Source organism: Pseudophryne corroboree, chromosome 10 (assembly GCF_028390025.1).
Source record: "Pseudophryne corroboree isolate aPseCor3 chromosome 10, aPseCor3.hap2, whole genome shotgun sequence".
Classification (NCBI taxonomy): domain Eukaryota; kingdom Metazoa; phylum Chordata; class Amphibia; order Anura; family Myobatrachidae; genus Pseudophryne; species Pseudophryne corroboree.
In genome coordinates, this window is record NC_086453.1 from 350,619,816 (window position 1) to 350,642,597 (window position 22,782).

A 22,782-nucleotide genomic window follows, 5' to 3' on the forward strand; every position below is an offset into this window, starting at 1 on the left:
AGTGAGTGACTGGCCCAGCAATGGTGGTCCTTATATACACAGCATACAGTAACAATACAATGATCCCTATAATCTCATGGTTCATTGGACACAGGAATGTGTCTCTGCATTATAACAAAAGATCATAGGTGGGTTCGAACAGGTGGCCTGTGTCTCTCCCCAACTGCTGTAGTGGGTGGTATCCTCTGGATTCCCCCCCCCCGCATGGATAATGAACAGCAAATATAGTAAATGTCTATAAACTACTTTTGTACATAACTATGCGCAGGAGCGAGCATTCTCTTCCTAACCAACACCGAAATGTCACCAATAAAATACTCTACAACTGGATACTAGACACCACCGTTCTACCTTTATCTGACCCTTCCCATAATGCAAAGAGGAATTTCCCTGTCCAAGAACCGTTTTAAACTAAACATACTTTCTGACATTGTTAAGGGGAATATTCACTATAAAACACACTATGTGGATTAAATATGTTATGATCGAGTCGCACGCTAGACGCTTACAAACTCTACCGTAAATGCGCATACACCGCGCGATCGCCGGAGCGATCTTACGCAAATTGCGGATATGTGCACGCACAGCAGAGCGTGCGCACGTGCAGCGGGCATGTGCATGAGGGGTTAGTACAAGGCAAGTGATTCATGATATTTTTCGACTTTGACACCCCAGCGCTATATAACCCAGGAATAATACAGTAACTTAATGTTAACTCAGTAGCCGCTGTTATATTGATTTTTGCGCCAAATTATGTGCCCCCCCTCTCTTTTTACCCCCTTCTACCGTGTATCTGCAGGGGAGAGCCTGGGGAGCTTCCTCTCAGCGGAGCTGTGGAGAAAAAATGGCGCTGGTGAGTGCCGAGGAAGAAGCCCCGCCCCCTCAGCGGCGGGCTTCTGTCCCGCTTTAATATACAATTATTTGGCGGGGGCTCATACATATATACAGTGCCCAACTGTATATATGCAAACTTTTGCCAAAGAGGTCCTAAATTGCTGCCCAGGGCGCCCCCCCCCCCCCCTGCACCCTACAGTGACCGGAGTATGTGGATGTAGTGTGGGAGCAATGGCACACAGCTGCAGTGCTGTGCGCTACCTCAGTGAAGACTGGAGTCTTCTGCCGCCGATTTCGAAGTCTTCTTGCTTCTTTCACCCAGCTTTTGTCTTCCGGCTCTGCGAGGGGGACGGCGGCGCGGCTCTGGGATCGGACGACGAGGGTGAGATCCTGTGTACGATCCCTCTGGAGCCTAAGAAGCAGGACCTATCTGCAGAGAGTAGGGCTGCTTCTCTCCCCTCAGTCCCACGATGCAGGGAGTCTGTTGCCAGCAGAGCTCCCTGAAAATAAAAAAAAACCTAACAAAATACAAAATTGCAGCAAGCTCAGGAGAGTTCACTGAACAGCACCCAGCTCGGCCGGGCACAGATTCAAACTGAGGTCTGGAGGAGGGACATATAGGGAGGAGCCAGAGCACACCAGATCCTAAATTCTTTCTTAAAGTGCCCATGTCTCCTGCGGAGCCCGTCTATTCCCCATGGTCCTTACGGAGTCCCCAGCATCCACTAGGACGTTAGAGAAAATGATTTTCTTTTATACTAAATACCTCTGCTACAGACGGTCCCCACTGTTAAACTAATATCAAACGCTGTCTTCCTAAAATGTTACCTGACCTGCCATGGACACAGCGACGACCAATCATTAAGGCTCTTCTAGCGACACAAAAACGTGCAGGTCACAGTGTGAGAGCAGCGACAGGCCCTTGGTGAATAGTTCGCCCCTTAGCAATCTGTGCAGAAAAGTATACTAGCAGCCGCATTCCTTTCTGAGCAGCATTTGTGTAGTTTCAGGGCAGAGATTGCTGAGGATTTCCCCGGGGAACGACATTCCGCTGTACACTGACATTCCGGTATATGGCTCTCCGAGACTGCAAATGCCAGTAATACAGATACATGCATCAGCCCTCTCATGTCATCACTTTCAGATGGATGCATCAGCCCTCTCATGTCATCACTTGTGCAGAGGAATGAACACTTAATGGGATTTTTGCAATAAAAAACGAATCCCCTTTTTCTATCCACCAGGCTGATAAGAATACACATGCATGAATACAGTATATACTATATTGCACAGGTTCTCAAACTCGGTCCTCAGGACCCCAAACGATTCATGTTTTGCAGGTCACCTGTAGATTTTTAAAATGTGACAGTTGGTGACACACAGTGCAGCTGCCGGGTGACCTGGAAAACGTGAACCGTGTGGGGTCCTGAGGACCGAGTTTGAGAACCATTGCTATATTGCAATGTGAGTTCCTGGGAATGCCTTCTGTGCCAACATAAATACCCAGCGAGGCCGCCCCTGTCTGCGGTGAGTGCAGGGCAGGAACACACGAGCAAACGAGGGCTGGGCGCGCTTTCTGAGGTGTAATCTCTGCCTGGCTGAGGAAACAACAGAGATCTTTGTGATTAGGAGCAGGGGTAGACGGGTCCCGTAGGGTCACGATGACAAGTGCTGCAACACAGCGGAACATCTGGGCCCGGAACAAATAACACTAAAATGTGCAGCGCAAATTCCTATTTTACTGCAAACACCCCCATATTTATGGGGAAACGGGTGGGTTCACGGGAGACGGTTAAGGCTCCTACGAGTGTAGGAAAATTAACCTTTGTGCATAACGGACAGAGGTTGGGACAAGTGACATTGTGGCAGATCTGCCGCAGGCAGGAAGTGCACGTCTCTCGGTACAGAACAGGAAATCTGTACCCGGTGTGTCATAGCTGTAATTAGACTGTCTCATGCCCAAAATACTCTGAGTCTAAAGCTGCTTGCACACCCTCCATTGTACAGTAATTGGCTTTAACTTAATCTTTAAAAAAAAAACACCCCGACCACAAGTTATGCAATAAGTACTCTACCATTAAATAGTAGTGGCCTGCTATCTAGCACCTATGCTGTGCGTACTGTAATAATATATAACCCACCGGCACCACTGTAACGTCTCCTCTCCTGCCAGCTGTGGCATAGCTTCATTTAGTGCACCACCACCACCAAACAGCCACCCACCTACCTACCCCCTCCCACCCCCACACCCAGGAGAACACTGAGCTACGCCTTCAAAAGTCTTTTACAGTTGCACCTGTGGGGCAATCTATCCGACAAACTGTGAGGGTGTTGGACCCCGGATTCCAGACATATTTCTAGTTGGATGAGGGATTTACTTTATACTTCAGTGATCGAGCAATTCAATGTCTCTGATGCCCCCTGGGCAATCCTGTCCTAGACCAGGGCTGTTACAGCTGTTTATTGCTGACATACCCCCTGTCTACAATATCACAGATGGGCACACGCTTCGGGATGCAGTCAATTTACCTCCAATCAAAATCCAGACGGTCGAAATCCCGACAGCAATTGACCGACGGTCAAAATCCCGACATTGGAAAAAATACCGACATTTAAAATACCGACAATGTCAAATACTGACATGTAAAGTGCCGACATGAGTTTTTCCTGATTTTTTCCATTGAAACCGACTTGTTCATAATTTACCATCCCAGTGGACCTGGAGGGGAATATAATGTGTGCCGAAAGCATGGCGAGCGTACGCGGTACACTTATATGGTGTCCATGTCGATCTATGTCGACATACACACATACACAAAAACAATGAAAAATGCACATCGGTATTTTGACCTGTCGACACTTCACATGTCGGTATTTTGACCTTGTCGGTATTTTGTCCATGTCGGGATTTGGACCTTGTCGGTATTTTGTCTATGTCGGGATTTTGACCTTGTCGGTATTTTGTCCATGTCGGTATTTTGTCCATGTTGGGATTTTGACCATTGGTCAATTGCCGACGGGATTTTGATTGGAGGTATTTCATACCGATCCTCACGCTTCATGTAAACATCACAGGTAACCCTGACTCTGGCGGTAAGGTGTTGCCGGTATGATCACGCCGCGGTGATTAATGCAGCAGTATAAGTGGTGTTGTAAGTGTCGGCATTTATTTCTTCACTTTAAGGAGAACTTTATATTTAGAACCAATCCGGCATTTACTAACATTACGCAACAACACGCTGCTAATGATTAATGAACATCATGTGGGATTGTTTTCTTTATCTGCAACTGATTGTTTTGCTTTTATGTTATTATTTTAGGTTATTTTAAGGTGTGTGATATTGATACATTATTAAATGAACTGAATATCCCAAAGCTTCGTCAGATTTTATTTATCTTTACGGACCAGCGGCTGGTTCCGCCCTAGCGCAGCTCCGCATTATGGGCCTGATGGTGAGTCGGATGCAGCGATGAGGAGGGTACAGACGGCCATTCCTAGTGCGAGTGACTACGGTGACCCACTTTGGCGCGTGTGGCCGAAAATCACAAAACTGCATGAATACCGTCAGGGGCTTTGTAGTGGCATTCGCATAAAGTCACAGGCGCAGATGCGGGAAAAGACGCAAAGAAGACCGCCACTTCGCCAGAGTCAGGCCCTATATGTATCATTAATGCTGGTGGGGTGGACACCTCTCCTTATTTTTGGACTGAATCAGCAGACAGTCTACATTTGGCAAGCGCTTGGGTTGATCACATGGGGACCACCCCCTGGATAAATGTTTCTCTTAGAATGCTGCTTGTGAGGACCTTGCTGCTGCCTCAATGAGAGAACATTATTGCAAGGTGCATCGGTATATGCTGGCGCTATATAAAAGTTAATAAACCGTTCTTCCTGCAACAGGAGAAGCTGTATGTGTGCAGACAGCCTGGCAGAGGACAGCTTTCCGGCAAACTCCTGGAAAGTGCAGAAATATCTGGCGGATGGGGCACTGCAGGGGCTGAGAGCCTGTCTGCACGGCCATGGTGTTCTGCTGCTTCAGGAATGCTTCGCAGAACACATCCATGGGGTGACGGTGCCGAGTATACAAAACAACCCACTTCTGCTGACGTTCTCGCCCATATTAGAGTAAAATAATGCCACTTACCAGACATCCCTCTTTGGGCGGCCCTCTGGTGGTGCCTCATACGTGAAGTGTCCTGCAAAGTGAAACAGACAGAAATGCACAATTGCTCTGCAGATGCTTATCAGATGTCTGCTGAACTCTTACAGGGTTCACTACCACAAACTACAGCTCTCTGGTAACTCTCCACCAATGAGCTGACAGGAGAAAGCAGAAAGCAGAGGTCAGCTGCCAGTGAATGAACTGCACGAAATATATCCAGCACAAAAGTCCTAGAAGTACATCGGGCACATTGTCCACCTCCCACCACTGGTAGAGAGCATTCCCAGATACTGGCAGGATCTGTATGTGCTTTTATGGAGTCGCACTCTCCGTATTGAGCAAATTCTCCACTTTATCTCTCTCCAGGGCTTAAGTGATAAAGTCTTGGGACGTCCCCCCCCAGTGAGCAGCAGCATGAGCCTGGGCTGACCAATCAGATTACGTCTGTGCCCTATACACAGAACACTTATGCCTGGGGTGTAGTATGATATGCCGGCTATCGGGGTCACGGCGCACAGCATACCAGCGCCAGAATGCCGACCGCCGGCATACTGACTGCAGGGCGAGCGCAAATGAGCCTCCCTGCGGGACCGGTGGCTACGCGCGCCACACTATCTATGCTCCCTCCAGGGGGGGGGTCGTGGACCCCCAAGAGGGATAAAAGGTGTCTGTATGCCGGCTGTCGATTTCCGGCGCTGGTATACTGTGCGCCGGGACCCCGACAGCCGGCAAACTGAAGACCACCCATACCAAGACATGTGCCCTGTCCTGTCTGTATATGTGTCAGTGTTCCCGGTCCTGTCTGTATATGTGTCAGTGTGTCCGGCCCTGTCTGTATATGTGTCAGTGTGTTCGGTTCTGTCTGTATATGTGTCAGTGTGTCCGGTCCTGTCTGTATATGTGTCAGTGTGCCCGGTACTGTCTCTGTATATGTGTCAGTGTGCCCGGTCCTGTCTGTATATGTGTCAGAGTGCCCGGTCCTGTGCCCGGTACTGTCTCTGTATATGTGTCAGTGTGTTCGGTCCTGTCTGTATATGTGTCAGTGTGCCCGGTCCTGTCTGTATATGTGTCAGTGTGCCCGGTACTGTCTCTGTATATGTGTCAGTGTGCCCGGTCCTGTCTGTATATGTGTCAGAGTGCCCGGTCCTGTGCCCGGTACTGTCTCTGTATATGTGTCAGTGTGTTCGGTCCTGTCTGTATATGTGTCAGTGTGCCCGGTCCTGTCTGTATATGTGTCAGTGTGCCCGGTACTGTCTCTGTATATGTGTCAGTGTGCCCGGTCCTGTCTGTATATGTGTCAGTGTGCCCGGTCCTGTCTCTGTATATGTGTCAGTGTGCCCGGTCCTGTCTCTGTATATGTGTCAGTGTGCCCGGTACTGTCTGTATATGTGTCAGTGTGCCCGGTACTGTCTGTATATGTGTCAGTGTGCCCGGTCCTGTCTGTATATGTGTCAGTGTGCCCGGTACTGTCTCTGTATATGTGTCAGTGTGTCCGGTCCTGTCTGTATATGTGTCAGTGTGCCCGGTACTGTCTCTGTATATGTGTCAGTGTGCCCGGTCCTGTCTGTATATGTGTCAGTGTGCCTGGTACTGTCTCTGTATATGTGTCAGTGTGCCTGGTACTGTCTCTGTATATGTGTCAGTGTGTTCGGTCCTGTCTGTATATGTGTCAGTGTGCCCGGTCCTGTCTGTATATGTGTCAGTGTGCCCGGTACTGTCTCTGTATATGTGTCAGTGTGCCCGGTCCTGTCTGTATATGTGTCAGTGTGCCTGGTACTGTCTCTGTATATGTGTCAGTGTGCCTGGTACTGTCTCTGTATATGTGTCAGTGTGTTCGGTCCTGTCTGTATATGTGTCAGTGTGCCCGGTCCTGTCTGTATATGTGTCAGTGTGCCCGGTACTGTCTCTGTATATGTGTCAGTGTGCCCGGTCCTGTCTGTATATGTGTCAGTGTGCCCGGTCCTGTCTGTATATGTGTCAGTGTGCCCGGTCCTGTCTCTGTATGTGTCCGTGTGCCCGGTCTTGTCTCTGTATATGTGTCAGTGTGCCCGGTCTTGTCTCTGTATATGTGCCCGATGCTGTCTCTGTATATGTGTCAGTGTGCCCGGTCCTGTCTGTATATGTGTCAGTGTGTCCGGTCCTGTATGTGTGTCAGTATGCCCGGTCCAGGCTGTATATGTGTTAGTGTGCCAGGTCCTGTCTGTATATGTGTCAGTGTGCCAGGTCCTGTGTGTATGTGTCAGTGTGCCCAATGCTGTCCCTCTATATGTGTCAGTGTGCCCGGTCCTGTCTCTGTATATGTGTCAGTGTGCCCGATGTTGTCTCTGTATATGTGTCAGTGTTCCCGATGCTGTCTCTGTGTATGTGTCAGTGTGCCCGATGTTGTCTCTGTATATGCGTCAGTGTTCCCGATGCTGTCTCTGTATATGTGTCAGTGTGCCCGGTCCTATCTGTATATGTGTCAGTGTGCCCGGTCCTGTCTGTATATGTGTCAGTATGCCCGGTCCTATATGTATATGTGTCAGTGTGCCCGATGCTGTCTCTGTATATGTGTCAGTGTGTCCGGTCCTGTATATGTGTCAGTGTGCCCGGTCCTGTCTGTATATGTGTCAGTTTGCCCGGTCCTGTCTGTATATGTGTCAGTGTGCCCGGTCCTGTCTGTATATGTGTCAGTATGCCCAGTCCTGTCTGTATATGTGTCAGTATGCCCAGTCCTATCTGTATATGTGTCAATATGCCCAGTCCTATCTGTATATGTGTCAGTATGCCCAGTCCTATCTGTATATGTGTCAGTATGCCCAGTCCTATCTGTGTCAGTGTGCCCGATGCTGTCTCTGTATATGTGTCAGTGTGCCCTGTCCTGTATGTGTGTCAGTGTGCCCGGTCCAGGCTGTATATGTGTCAGTGTGCCAGGTCCTGTCTCTGTATATGTATCAGTGTGCCCGGTCCTGTCTGTATATGTGTCAGTATGCCCGGTCCTGTCTGTATATGTGTCAGTGTGCCCGATGCTGTCTCTGTATATGTGTCAGGTCCTGTATGTGTGTCAGTGTGCCCTGTCCTGTATGTGTGTCAGTGTGCCCTGTCCTGTATGTGTGTCAGTGTGCCCTGTCCTGTATGTGTGACAGTGTGCCCGGTCCAGGCTGTATATGTGTCAGTGTGCCAGGTCCTGTCTCTGTATATGTGTCAGTGTGCCAGGTCCTGTCTCTGTATATGTGTCAGTGTGCCCGGTGCTGGCTGTATATGTGTCAGTGTGCCCGGTCCTGTCTGTATATGTGTCAGTGTACCCGGTCCTGGCTGTATATGTGTCAGTGTGCCCGGTCCTGGCTGTATATGTGTCAGTGTGCCCGGTCCTGGCTGTATATGGGTCAGTGTGCCCGGTCCTGGCTGTATATGGGTCAGTGTGCCTGGTGCTGTCTCTGTATATGTGTCAGTGTGTCCGGTCCTGGCTGTATATGTGTCAGTGTGCCTGGTGCTGTCTCTGTATATGTGTCAGTGTGCCCGGTCCTGGCTGTATATGTGTCAGTGTGCCTGGTGCTGTCTCTGTATATGTGTCAGTGTGTCCGGTCCTGGCTGTATATGTGTCAGTGTGCCCTGTCCTGTCTGTATATGTGTCAGTATGCCCGGTGCTGGCTGTATATGTGTCAGTGTGCCCGTTGTTGTATGCCATCTGTTCAGGGCTGCCGTCACCAGGCTGCGGGCTGAGCGGGTGCATTATGCCCGGAGCGTCCTCACCTGCTCCCCGGCGGTTGCTGCGTCTCTGCCCCGCTCATCTCCGCTGTCTGTGGCACGGAGGGCGCTGCCCCTTCCCTACTAGCCGCTGGTGGCAGACTCATGTGCAGTCCTGTGCCCGCTCTAGCACCGCCCGCCGGCAGGAGGAGGAAGGCCGCAGCCTCCGGGGGAGTGACAGAGGCACAGGGGCCGCCCATCTCCAGCCGCTTTCACTTTCTACCCGCCGCCTCCCCTTCACCTGCTCCCCAGTCACCGGACAGTGCCCCAGTATTCCCAATCACCGGCCAGTGCCCCAGTATTCCCAGTCACCAGCCAGTGTCCCAGTATTTGTTTGCCCCAGTGTCCCAGTATTCCCAGTCACCAGTGCCCCAGTCACCAGCCAGTGTCCCAGTATTCCCAGTGCCCCAGTCACCAGCCAGTGTGTCCCAGTATTACCAGTCACCAGCCAGTGTCCCAGTATTCCCAGTCACCGGCCAGTGCCCCAGTCACCAGCCAGTGTCCCAGTATTACCACTACCAGTCACCAGCCAGTGTCCCAGTATTACCAGTCACCGGCCAGTGTCCCAGTATTCCCAGTCACCGGCCAGTGCCCCAGTCACCAGCCAGTGTCCCAGTATTACCAGTCACCGGCCAGTGCCCCAGCATTCCCAGTCACCGGCCAGTGCCCCAGTATTCCCAGTCACCAGCCAGTGTCCCAGTATTCCCAGTCACCAGCCAGTGCCCCAGTATTCCCAGTCACCGGCCAGTGTCCCAGTATTCCCAGTCACCAGCCAGTGCCCCAGTATTCCCAGTCACCAGCCAGTGTCCCAGTATTCCCAGTCACCAGCCAGTATTCCCAGTCACTGGCCAGTGCCCCAGTATTCCCAGTCACCGGCCAGTGCCCCAGTATTCCCAGTCACCGGCCAGTGCCCCAGTATTACCAGTCACCGGCCAGTGCCCCAGTATTCCCAGTCACCGGACAGTGCCCCAGTATTCCCAGTCACCGGCCAGTGCCCCAGTATTCCCAGTCACCGGCCAGTACCCCAGTATTCCCAGTCACCAGCCAGTGCCCCAGTATTCCCAGTCACCGGCCAGTGCCCCAGTATTCCCAGTCACCGGCCAGTACCCCAGTATTCCCAGTCACCAGCCAGTATTCCCAGTCACCGGCCAGGACCCCAGTATTCCCAGTCACCGGACAGTGCCCCAGTATTCCCAGTCACCGGACAGTGCCCCAGTATTCCCAGTCACCGGCCAGTGCCCCAGTATTCCCAGTCACCGGCCAGTGCCCCAGTATTACCAGTCGCCGGCCAGTGTCCCAGTATTCCCAGTCACCGGCCAGTGCCCCAGTATTCCCAGTCACCGGCCAGTACCCCAGTATTCCCAGTCACCGGCCAGGACCCCAGTATTCCCAGTCACCGGACAGTACCCTAGTATTCTCAGTTACCGGCCACTGCTCCAGTATTCCCAGTCACCGGCCAGTGCCCCAGTATTCCCAGTCACCGGCCAGTACCCCAGTATTCCCAGTCACCGGCCAGTGCCCCAGTATTCCCAGTCACCGGCCAGTACCCCAGTATTACCAGTCACCGGCCAGTGCCCCAGTATTACCAATCACCGGCCAGTGCCCTAGTATTCCCAGTCACCGGCCAGTGCCCCAGTATTCCCAGTCACCGGCCAGTGCCCCAGTATTCCCAGTCGCCAGCCAGTATTCCCAGTCACCGGCCAGTGCCCCAGTATTCCCAGTCGCCAGCCAGGACCCCAGTATTCCCAGTCACCAGCCAGGACCCCAGTATTCCCAGTCACCGGCCAGTGCCCCAGTATTCCCAGTCACCGGCCAGTGCCCCAGTATTCACAGTCACCAGCCAGTGCCCCAGTATTCCCAGTCACCAGCCAGTATTCCCAGTCACCGGCCAGGACCCCAGTATTCCCAGTCACCAGCCAGTACCCCAGTATTCCCAGTCACCGGCCAGTACCCCAGTATTCCCAGTCACCGGCCAGTGTCCCAGTATTCCCAGTCACCGGCCAGTGCCCCAGTATTCCCAGCCTCAGGTACTCTGTCATTTTCCCAGTATTCCCAGTGTGAGGTGCCCAGTGCCCCAGTATTCCTATACCCAGGTATCCCTGTGCAGGCTTTACATGAGACGTGCTTTAAATGAAGACAGTGTTTGTATACAGATAACATTTTACTCATATCTCTTGATATCATTATTTCATATCTCTTAATACCATTATTGGGAGACTGCCACATTCCTGTGTTATATAAATATGAGTCACGTGCATGGAGATGTCACAGCGCTGTCAGGTCAGAACCTGTTGTGTTACGTCTCGTACAGGATTACCAGGGCCCCTGGACATTAGCGTCTCGTACAGGCTTCCCAGAGCCCCTGGACATTAGCGTCTCGTACAGGCTTCCCAGGGGCCCTGGACATTAGCGTCTCGTACAGGCTTCCCAGAGCCCCTGGACATTAGCGTCTCGTACAGGCTTCCCAGGGGCCCTGGACATTAGCGTCTCGTACAGGCTTCCCAGAGCCCCTGGACATTAGCGTCTCGTACAGGCTTCCCAGGGGCCCTGGACATTAGCGTCTCGTACAGGCTTCCCAGGGCTCCTGGACATTAGCGTCTCGTACAGGCTTCCCAGGGCTCCTGGACATTAGCGTCTCGTACAGGCTTCCCAGGGCCCCTGGACATTAGCGTCTCGTACAGGCTTACCAGGGCCCCTGGACATTAGCGTCTCATACAGGCTTACCAGGGCCCCTGGACATCAGCGTCTCGTACAGGCTACCCAGGGCCCCTGGACATTAGCGTCTCGTACAGGCTTCCCAGGGCCCCTGGACATTAGCGTCTCGTACAGGCTTCCCAGGGGCCCTGGACATTAGCGTCTCATACAGGCTTCCCAGGGGCCCTGGACATTAGCGTCTCATACAGGCTTCCCAGGGCTCCTGGACATTAGCATCTCGTACAGGCTTCCCAGGGCTCCTGGACATTAGCGTCTCGTACAGGCTTCCCAGATCCCCTGGACATTAGCGTCTCTTACAGGCTTCCCAGGGCCCCTGGACAATAGCGTCTCATACAGGATCCCAGGGCCTCTGGACATTAGCGTCTCGTACAGGCTTCCCAGGGCTCCTGGACATTAGCGTTTCGTACAGGCTTCCCAGGGCTCCTGGACATTAGCGTCTCGTACAGGCTTCCCAGGGGCCCTGGACATTAGCGTCTCGTACAGGCTTTCCAGGGCCCCTGGACATTAGCGCCTCGTACAGGCTTCCCAGGGCCCCTGGACATAAGCGTCTCATACAGGCTTCCCAGGGCCCCTGGACACTAGTGCTCGTACAGGCTTCCCAGGGCCCCTGGACACTCATACAGGCTTCCCAGGGCCCCTGGACATTAGCGCCTCGTTTAGGATTACCAGGGCCCCTGGACATTAGTGTCTCGTACAGGATCCCAGGGCCCCTGGACATTAGCGTCTCGTACAGGATCCCAGGGCCCCTGGACATTAGCATCTCGTACAGGATCCTAGGGCCTCTGGACATTAGCGTCTCGTATAGGCTTCCCACGGCCCCTGGACATTAGCGTCTCGTACAGGCTTTCCAGGGCCCCTGGACATTAGCGTCTCCTACAGGATTACCAGGGCCCCTGGACATTAGCGTCTCGTGCAGGCTTACCAGGGCCCCTGGACATTAGCGTCTCGTACAGGCTTGCCAGGGCCCCTGGACATTAGCGTCTCGTACAGGCTTGCCAGGGCCCCTGGACATTAGTGTCTCGTACAGGCTTCCCAGGGCCCCTGGACATTAGCGTCTCGTACAGGTTTCCCAGGGCCCCTGGACATTAGCGTCTCCTACAGGATAAACAGGGCCCCTGGACATTCACATCAGCGTCTCGTACTGGATCCCAGGGCCCCTGGACATTAGCGCCTCGTACAGGCTTTCCAGGGCCCCTGGACATTAGCGCCTCGTACAGGCTTACCAGGGCCCCTGGACATTAGCGTTTCCTACAGGCTTCCCAGGGCCCCTGGACATTAGTGTCTCCTACAGGCTTCCCAGGGCCCCTGGACATCAGCGTCTCGTACAGGCTTCCCAGGGCCCCTGGACATTAGCGTCTCATACAGGCTTCCCAGGGCCCCTGGACATTAGCGTCTCGTACAGGCTTCCCGGGGCCCCTGGACATTAGCGTCTCGTACAGGCTTCCCAGGGCCCCTGGACAATAGCGTCTCATACAGGATCCCAGGGCCTCTGGACATTAGCGTCTCATACAGGCTTCCCAGGGCCCCTGGACAATAGCGTCTCATACAGGATCCCAGGGCCTCTGGACATTAGCGTCTCGTACAGGCTTCCCAGAGCCCCTGGATACTCGTACAGGCTTCCCAGGGCCCCTGGACACTCGTACAGGATTACCAGGGCCCCTGGACATTAGCGTCTCGTGCAGGCTTACCAGGGCCCCTGGACATTAGCGTCTCGTACAGGCTTCCCAGGGCCCCTGGACATTAGCGTCTCGTACAGGCTTTCCAGGGCCCCTGGACATTAGCGCCTCGTACAGGCTTACCAGGGCCCCTGGACATTAGTGTCTCCTACAGGATTACCAGGGCCCCTGGACATCAGCGTCTCGTGCAGGCTTACCAGGGCCCCTGGACATTAGCATCTTGTACAGGCTTCCCAGGGCCCCTGGACATTAGCGTCTCGTACATGCTTCCCAGGGCCCCTGGACATCAGCGTCTCGTAGAGGCTTCCCAGGGCCCCTGGACACTAGTGTCTCGTACAGGCTTCACAGGGCCCCTGGACACTCATACAGGCTTCCCAGGGCCCCTGGACATTAGCGTCTCGTCCAGACTTCCCAGGGCCTCCGGACATTAGAGTCTCATACAGGCTTCCAAGGGGCCCTGGACATCAGCGTCTCCTACAGGATCCCAGGGCCTCTGGACATTAGCGTCTCGTACAGGTTTCCCAGGGCCCCTGGACATTAGCGTCTCGTACAGGCTTCCCAGGGCCCCTGGACATTAGCGTCTCGTCGAGGATCCCAGGGCCCCTGGACATCAGCGTCTCGTAGAGGCTTCCCAGGGCCCCTGGACATTAGCGTCTCGTACAGGCTTCCCAGGGCCTCTAGACATTAGCGTCTCGTACAGGCTTCCCAGGGCCCCTGGACATCAGCATCTCGTAGAGGCTTTCCAGGGCCCCCGGACTTTAGCGTCTCGTACAGGCTTCCCAGGGCCCCTGGACACTAGTGTCTCGTACAGGCTTACCAGGGCCCCTGGACACTAGTGTCTCGTACAGGCTTACCAGGGCCCCTGGACACTCATACAGGCTTCCCAGGGCCCCTGGACATTAGCGTCTCATACAGGCTTCCCAGGGCCCCTGGACATTAGCGTCTCGTACAGGCTTCCCGGGGCCCCTGGACATTAGCGTCTCGTACAGGCTTCCCAGGGCCCCTGGACAATAGCGTCTCATACAGGATCCCAGGGCCTCTGGACATTAGCGTCTCATACAGGCTTCCCAGGGCCCCTGGACAATAGCGTCTCGTACAGGCTTCCCAGGGCCTCTAGACATTAGCATCTTGTACAGGCTTCCCAGGGCCCCTGGACATTGGCGTCTCGTACAGGCTTCCCAGGGCCCCTGGACATCGGCGTCTCGTACAGGCTTCCCAGGGCCCCTGGTCATTAGCGTCTCGTACAGGCTTCCCAGGGCCCCTGGACATCAGGGTCTCGTTCAGGCTTCCCAGGGCCCCTGGACATCAGTGTCTCGTACAGGCTTTCCAGGGCCCCTGGACATCAGTGTCTCGTACAGGCTTCCCAGGGCACCTGGACATCAGCATCTCGTACAGGTTTCCCAGGGCCCCTGGACATTAGCGTCTCGTACAGGCTTCCCAGGGCCCCTGGACATTAGCGTCTCATACAGGCTTCCCAGGGACTCTAGACAATAGCGTCTCGTACAGGTTTCCCAGGGCCTCTAGACATTAGCGTCTCCTACAGGATTACCAGGGCCCCTGGACATCAGCGTCTCCTACAGGATTACCAGGGCCCCTGGACATCAGCGTCTCGTACAGGCTTTCCAGGGCCCCTGGACATCAGCGTCTCGTACAGGCTTCACAGGGCCCCTGGACACTCATACAGGCTTCCCAGGGCCCCTGGACATTAGCGTCTCGTCCAGACTTCCCAGGGCCCCTGGACATTAGCGTCTCGTACAGGCTTACCAGGGCCCCTAGACATTAGCGTCTCGTACAGGTTTCCCAGGGCCTCCGGACATTAGAGTCTCATACAGGCTTCCAAGGGGCCCTGGACATCAGCGTCTCCTACAGGATTACCAGGGCCTCTGGACATTAGCGTCTCGTACAGGTTTCCCAGGGCCCCTGGACATTAGCGTCTCATACAGGCTTCCCAGGGCCCCTGGACATTAGCGTCTCGTACAGGATCCCAGGGCTCCTGGACATCAGCGTCTCGTAGAGGCTTCCCAGGGCCCCTGGACATTAGCGTCTCGTACAGGCTTCCCAGGGCCCCTGAACATTAGCGTCTCGTACAGGCTTCCCAGGGCCTCTAGACATTAGCGTCTCGTACAGGCTTCCCAGGGCCCCTGGACATCAGCATCTCGTAGAGGCTTCCCAGGGCCCCCGGACTTTAGCGTCTCGTACAGGCTTCCCAGGGCCCCTGGACACTAGTGTCTCGTACAGGCTTACCAGGGCCCCTGGACACTCATACAGGCTTCCCAGGGACCCTGGACATTAGCGTCTCATTCAGACTTCCCAGGGCCCCTGGACATTAGCGTCTCGTACAGGATTACCAGGGCCCCTGGACATTAGGGTCTCGTACAGGCTTCCCGGGGCCCCCGGACATTAGCGTCTCATACAGGATCCCAGGGCCTCTGGACATTAGCATCTCGTACAGGCTTCCCAGGGCCTATGGACATTAGCGTCTCGTACAGGCTTCCCAGGGGCCCTGGACATTAGCGTCTCCTACAGGATTACCAGGGCCCCTGGACATTAGCGTCTCATACAGGCTTCCCAGGGCTCCTGGACATTAGCGTCTCGTACAGGCTTCCCGAGGCCTCTGGATATTAGCGTCTCGTACAGGCTTCCCAGGGCCCTGGACATTAGCGTCTCGTACAGGCTTCCCAGGGCCCCTGGACATTAGCGTCTCCTACAGGCTTCCCGGGGCCCCTGGACATTAGTGTCTCGTACAGGATCCCAGGGCCTCTGGACATTAGCATATCGTACAGGCTTCCCAGGGCCCCTGGACATTAGCGTCTCCTACAGGAATACCAGGGCCCCTGGACATTAGCGTCTCCTACAGGATTACCAGGGCCCCTGGACATTAGCGTCTCATACAGGCTTCCCGGGGCCCCTGGACATTAGCGTCTCATACAGGATCCCAGGGCCTCTGGACATTAGCATCTCGTACAGGCTTCCCAGGGCCTATGGACATTAGCGTCTCGTACAGGCTTCCCAGGGGCCCTGGACATTAGCATCTCGTACAGGCTTCCCAGGGCCCCTGGACATTAGCGTCTCCTACAGGATTACCAGGGCCCCTGGACATTAGGGTCTCGTACAGGATTACCAGGGCCCCTGGACAGTCACATCAGCGTCTCGTACTGGATCCCAGGGCCCCTGGACATTAGCGCCTCGTACAGGCTTTCCAGGGCCCCTGGACATTAGCGCTTCGTACAGGCTTACCAGGGCCCCTGGACATTAGTGTCTCCTACAGGATTACCAGGGCCCCAGGACATTAGCGTCTCGTACAGGCTTCCCAGGGCCCCTGGACATCAGGGTCTCCTACAGGATTACCAGGGCCCCTGGTCATTAGCGTCTCGTACAGGCTTCCCAGGGCCCCTGGACATCAGGGTCTCCTACAGGATTACCAGGGCCCCTGGACATTAGCGTCTCGTACAGGCTTCCCAGGGCCCCTGGACATTAGCGTCTCGTACAGGATCCCAGGGCTCCTGGACATCAGCATCTCGTAGAGGCTTCCCAGGGCCCCTGGACATTAGCGTCTCGTACAGGCTTCCCAGGGCCTCTAGACATTAGCATCTTGTACAGGCTTCCCAGGGCCCCTGGACATTAGCATCTCGTACAGGCTTCCCAGGGCCCCTGGACATTAGCGTCTCGTACAGGCTTCCCAGGGCCCCTGGACATCAGCATCTCGTAGAGGCTTCCCAGGGCCCCCGGACACTAGTGTCTCGTACAGGCTAACCAGGGCCCCTGGACACTCATACAGGCTTCCCAGGGACCCTGGACATTAGCGTCTCATTCAGACTTCCCAGGGCCCCTGGACATTAGCGCTTCGTACAGGATTACCAGGGCCCCTGGACATTAGTGTCTCCTACAGGATTACCAGGGCCCCTGGACATTAGCGTCTCGTACAGGCTTCCCAGGGCCCCTGGACATCAGGGTCTCCTACAGGATTACCAGGGCCCCTGGACATTAGCGTCTCGTACAGGCTTCCCAGGGCCCCTGGACATTAGCGTCTCGTACAGGATCCCAGGGCTCCTGGACATCAGCGTCTCGTAGAGGCTTCCCAGGGCCCCTGGACATTAGCGTCTCGTACAGGCTTCCCAGGGCCTCTAGACATTAGCATCTTGTACAGGCTTCCCAGGGCCCCTGGACATTAGCGTCTCGTACAGGCTTCCCAGGGCCCCTGGACACTAGTGTCTCGTACAGGCTTACCAGGGCCCCTGGACACTAGTGTCTCGTACAGGCTAACCAGGGCCCCTGGACACTCATACAGGCTTCCCAGGGACCCTGGACATTAGCGTCTCATTCAGACTTCCCAGGGCCCCTGGACATTAGCGTCTCGTACAGGATTACCAGGGCCCCTGGACATTAGGGTCTCGTACAGGCTTCCCGGGGCCCCCGGACATTAGCGTCTCATACAGGATCCCAGGGCCTCTGGACATTAGCATCTCGTACAGGCTTCCCAGGGCCTATGGACATTAGCGTCTCGTACAGGCTTCCCAGGGGCCCTGGACATTAGCATCTCGTACAGGCTTCCCAGGGCCCCTGGACATTAGCGTCTCCTACAGGATTACCAGGGCCCCTGGACATTAGGGTCTCGTACAGGATTACCAGGGCCCCTGGACATTAGCGTCTTGTACAGGCTTCCCAGGGCCTATGGACATTAGCGTCTCGTACAGGCTTCCCAGGGGCCCTGGACATTAGCGTCTCCTACAGGATTACCAGGGCCCCTGGACATTAGCGTCTCCTACAGGATTACCAGGGCCCCTGGACATTAGCGTCTCATACAGGCTTCCCAGGGCTCCTGGACATTAGCGTCTCGTACAGGCTTCCCGAGGCCTCTGGATATTAGCGTCTCGTACAGGCTTCCCAGGGCCCCTGGACATTAGCGTCTCCTACAGGATTACCAGGGCCCCTGGACATTAGCGTCTCCTACAGGATTACCAGGGTCCCTGGACAGTCACATCAGCGTCTCGTACTGGATCCCAGGGCCCCTGGACATTAGCGCCTCGTACAGGCTTTCCAGGGCCCCTGGACATTAGCGCTTCGTACAGGCTTACCAGGGCCCCTGGACATTAGCGTCTCCTACAGGATTACCAGGGTCCCTGGACATTAGTGTCTCCTACAGGATTACCAGGGCCCCTGGACATCAGCGTCTCGTACAGGCTTCCCGGGGCCCCTGGACATTAGCGTCTCGTACAGGATCCCAGGGCCTCTGGACATTAGCATATCGTACAGGCTTCCCGGGGCCCCTGAACATTAGCGTCTCGTACAGGCTTACCAGGGCCCCTGGACATTAGCGTCTCCTACAGGATTACCAGGGCCCCTGGACATTAGCGTCTCCTACAGGCTTCCCGGGGCCCCTGGACATTAGTGTCTCGTACAGGATCCCAGGGCCCCTGGACATCAGCGTCTGGTACAGGCTTGCCAGGGCCCCTGGATATTAGCGTCTCGTACAGGCTTCCCAGGGCCCCTGGACATTAGCGTCTCGTACAGGATTACCAGGGCCCCTGGACATCAGCGTCTTGTTCAGGCTTCCCAGGGCCCCTGGACATTAGCGTCTCATACAGGCTTCCCAGGGCCCCTGGACATTAGCGTCTCGTACAGGATTACCAGGGCCCCTGGACATTAGGGTCTCGTACAGGCTTCCCGGGGCCCCTGGACATTAGCGTCTCATACAGGATCCCAGGGCCTCTGGACATTAGCATCTCGTACAGGCTTCCCAGGGCCTATGGACATTAGCGTCTCGTACAGGCTTCCCAGGGGCCCTGGACATTAGCATCTCGTACAGGCTTCCCAGGGCCCCTGGACATTAGCGTCTCCTACAGGATTACCAGGGCCCCTGGACATTAGGGTCTCGTACAGGATTACCAGGGCCCCTGGACATTAGCGTCTTGTACAGGCTTCCCAGGGCCTATGGACATTAGCGTCTCGTACAGGCTTCCCAGGGGCCCTGGACATTAGCGTCTCGTACAGGCTTCCCAGGGCCTATGGACATTAGCGTCTCGTACAGGTTTCCCAGGGCCCCTAGACATTAGTGTCTCGTACAGGATCCCAGGGCCCCTGGACCTTAGCGTCTGGTACAGGCTTGCCAGGGCCCCTGGATATTAGCGTCTCGTACAGGCTTCCCAGGGCCCCTGGACATCAGCGTCTTGTTCAGGCTTCCCAGGGCCCCTGGACATTAGCGTCTCATACAGGCTTCCCAGGGCTCCTGGACATTAGCGTCTCGTACAGGCTTCCCAGGGCTCCTGGACATTAGCGTCTCGTACAGGCTTCCCAGGGGCCCTGGACATTAGTGTCTCGTACAGGCTTCCCAGGGCCCCTGGACATTAGCGTCTCATACAGGCTTCCCGGGGCCCCTGGACATTAGTGTCTCGTACAGGATCCCAGGGCCTCTGGACATTAGCATATCGTACAGGCTTCCCAGGGCCCCTGGACATTAGCGTCTCCTACAGGATTACCAGGGCCCCTGGACATTAGCGTCTCCTACAGGATTACCAGGGCCCCTGGACATTAGCGTCTCATACAGGCTTCCCGGGGCCCCTGGACATTAGCGTCTCATACAGGATCCCAGGGCCTCTGGACATTAGCATCTCGTACAGGCTTCCCAGGGCCTATGGACATTAGCGTCTCGTACAGGCTTCCCAGGGGCCCTGGACATTAGCATCTCGTACAGGCTTCCCAGGGCCCCTGGACATTAGCGTCTCCTACAGGATTACCAGGGCCCCTGGACATTAGGGTCTCGTACAGGATTACCAGGGCCCCTGGACATTAGGGTCTCGTACAGGATTACCAGGGCCCCTGGACATTAGCGTCTCATACAGGCTTACCAGGGCCCCTGGACACTCATACAGGCTTCCCAGGGCCCCTGGACATTAGCGTCTCATTCAGACTTCCCAGGGCCCCTGGACATTAGCGTCTCGTACAGGTTTCCCAGGGCCTCCGGACATTAGAGTCTCATACAGGCTTCCAAGTGGCCCTGGACATCAGCGTCTCGTACAGGCTTCCCATGACCTCTCGACATTAGCGTCTCGTACAGGCTTCCCAGGGCTCCTGGACATTAGCGTCTCGTACAGGATTACCAGGGCCCCTGGACATTAGTGTCTCATACAGGCTTCCCGGGGCCCCTGGATATTAGCATCTCGTACAGGATCCCAGGGCCCCTGGACATTAGCGTCTCGTTCAGGCTTCCCAGGGCTCCTGGACATTAGGGTCTCGTACAGGCTTCCCAGGGCCTATGGACATTAGCGTCTCGTACAGGCTTCCCAGGGCCTATGGACATTAGCGTCTCGTACAGGCTTCCCAGGGCCTATGGACATTAGCGTCTCGTACAGGCTTCCCAGGGCCTATGGACATTAGCGTCTCGTACAGGCTTCCCAGGGCCTATGGACATTAGCGTCTCGTACAGGATCCCAGGGCCTCAGGACATTAGGGTCTCGTACAGGCTTCCGGGGGCCCCTGGACATTAGTGTCTCGTACAGGATCCCAGGGCCTCTGGACATTAGCGTCTCGTACAGGCTTCCCAGGGCCCCTGGACATTAGCGTCTCGTACAGGCTTCCCAGGGCCCATGGATATTAGCGTCTCCTACAGGATTACCAGGGCCCCTGGACATTAGCGTCTCATACAGGATTACCAGGGCCCCTGGACATCAGCGTCTTGTTCAGGCTTCCCAGGGCCCCTGGACATTAGCGTCTCATACAGGCTTCCCAGGGCTCCTGGACATTAGCGTCTCGTACAGGCTTCCCGGGGCCCCTGGACATTAGCGTCTCGTACAGGCTTCCCAGGGCCTATGGACATTAGCGTCTCGTACAGGTTTCCCAGGGCCTCCGGACATTAGTGTCTCGTACAGGATCCCAGGGCCTCTGGACATTAGCGTCTCATACAGGCTTCCCGGGGCCCCTGGACATTAGCGTCTCGTACAGGTTTCCCAGGGCCCCTAGACATTAGTGTCTCGTACAGGATCCCAGGGCCCCTGGACCTTAGCGTCTGGTACAGGCTTGCCAGGGCCCCTGGATATTAGCGTCTCGTACAGGCTTCCCAGGGCCCCTGGACATCAGCGTCTTGTTCAGGCTTCCCAGGGCCCCTGGACATTAGCGTCTCATACAGGCTTCCCAGGGCTCCTGGACATTAGCGTCTCGTACAGGCTTCCCAGGGCTCCTGGACATTAGCGTCTCGTACAGGCTTCCCAGGGGCCCTGGACATTAGTGTCTCGTACAGGCTTCCTAGGGCTCCTGGACATTAGCGTCTCGTACAGGCTTCCCAGGGCTCCTGGACATTAGCGTCTCGTACAGGCTTCCCAGGGGCCCTGGACATTAGTGTCTCGTACAGGCTTCCCAGGGCCCCTGGACATTAGCGTCTCGTACAGGCTTCCCAGGGCTCCTGGACATTAGCGTCTCGTACAGGCTTCCCAGGGGCCCTGGACATTAGTGTCTCGTACAGGCTTCCCAGGGCCCCTGGACATTAGCGTCTCATACAGGCTTCCCGGGGCCCCTGGACATTAGTGTCTCGTACAGGATCCCAGGGCCTCTGGACATTAGCATATCGTACAGGCTTCCCAGGGCCCCTGGACATTAGCGTCTCCTACAGGAATACCAGGGCCCCTGGACATTAGCGTCTCCTACAGGATTACCAGGGCCCCTGGACATTAGCGTCTCATACAGGCTTCCCGGGGCCCCTGGACATTAGTGTCTCGTACAGGATCCCAGGGCCCCTGGACATTAGCGTCTCGTACAGGCTTCCCAGGGCCTCTGGACATTAGCATCTCGTACAGGCTTCCCAGGGCCCCTGGACATTAGCATCTCGTACAGGATTACCAGGGCCCCTGGACATTAGCGTCTCCTACAGGATTACCAGGGCCCCTGGACATTAGCGTCTCCTACAGGCTTCCCAGGGCCCCTGGACATTAGCAGTTCTGATAAATGAAATAGCTTATAATATAAAGTATACAGGTTAATCAGAACAATATTAAAATTAATGAGGGCATGTTACAAGGAACAAAGGCCTTTTGCAGAGCTGGATACAAACGTAAGCACAAGATGCGTCTGAAAAAGAAATCACATTTTTGCTCCCTCCCCTTCACGTGCCTGGGTCAGATGTACCAAGAATACCACAATACCCGTATTCCACTGACCTGTGATACTGCACAGCAACCTGGGATTTTGGTCAGTGGAAAAGGGTCCAACCCGGTCCAGTCACTCGGGAATCCTTCCTTGGTACCTAGCAGGGTTTTACCCGTGTGAGCTGCAGTGTGAACTGGTAACCCTGGTCGTCATCTCCAAGCACCGGCACTGCACCCGTGTGCCATGTGAACAGCGCCGATCCGGGTATAACCAGGATTGGTGCCACGGTGGAAATGGGGCTGTCCCAGGTCAAACCTGGCTTGGAACTATGGGGGCAATTCCAAGTTGATCGCAGCAGGAAATTCTTTAGCAGTTGGGCAAAACCATGTGTACTGCAGGGGGGGCAGATATAACATGTGCAGAGAGAGTTAGATTTGGGTGGGGTGAGTTCAATCTGCAATCTAGTTGCAGTGTAAAAATAAAGCAGCCAGTATTTACCCTACACAGAAAGAAAATAACCCACCCAAATCTAACTCTTTCTGCACATGTTATATCTGCCCCCCCCTGCAGTGCACATGGTTTTGCCCAACTGC

The 22,782-nt window shown here is 55.2% G+C and overlaps 1 protein-coding gene across 3 annotated transcripts in view; it reads right to left on the reverse strand.

The window, feature by feature from the left end:
• The window catches only part of TIRAP (TIR domain containing adaptor protein), a 34,814-nt gene extending 12,300 nt beyond the window's left edge, over positions 1–22,514 (reverse strand). Inside the window, exons 1-2 of one of the 3 annotated variants that reach the window (XM_063943684.1) lie at positions 22,261–22,514; positions 4,980–5,031 (exon numbers count right to left, since the gene is read on the reverse strand). The gene's annotated coding sequence lies outside the window, so the exon portion shown is untranslated. Of the gene's footprint in view, positions 1–4,979; positions 5,032–8,729; positions 8,963–22,260 lie in introns of those variants that run through there. The other 2 variants (XM_063943683.1, XM_063943685.1) reach the window with 2 other exon arrangements.
• Positions 22,515–22,782: the final 268 nt, after the last annotated feature.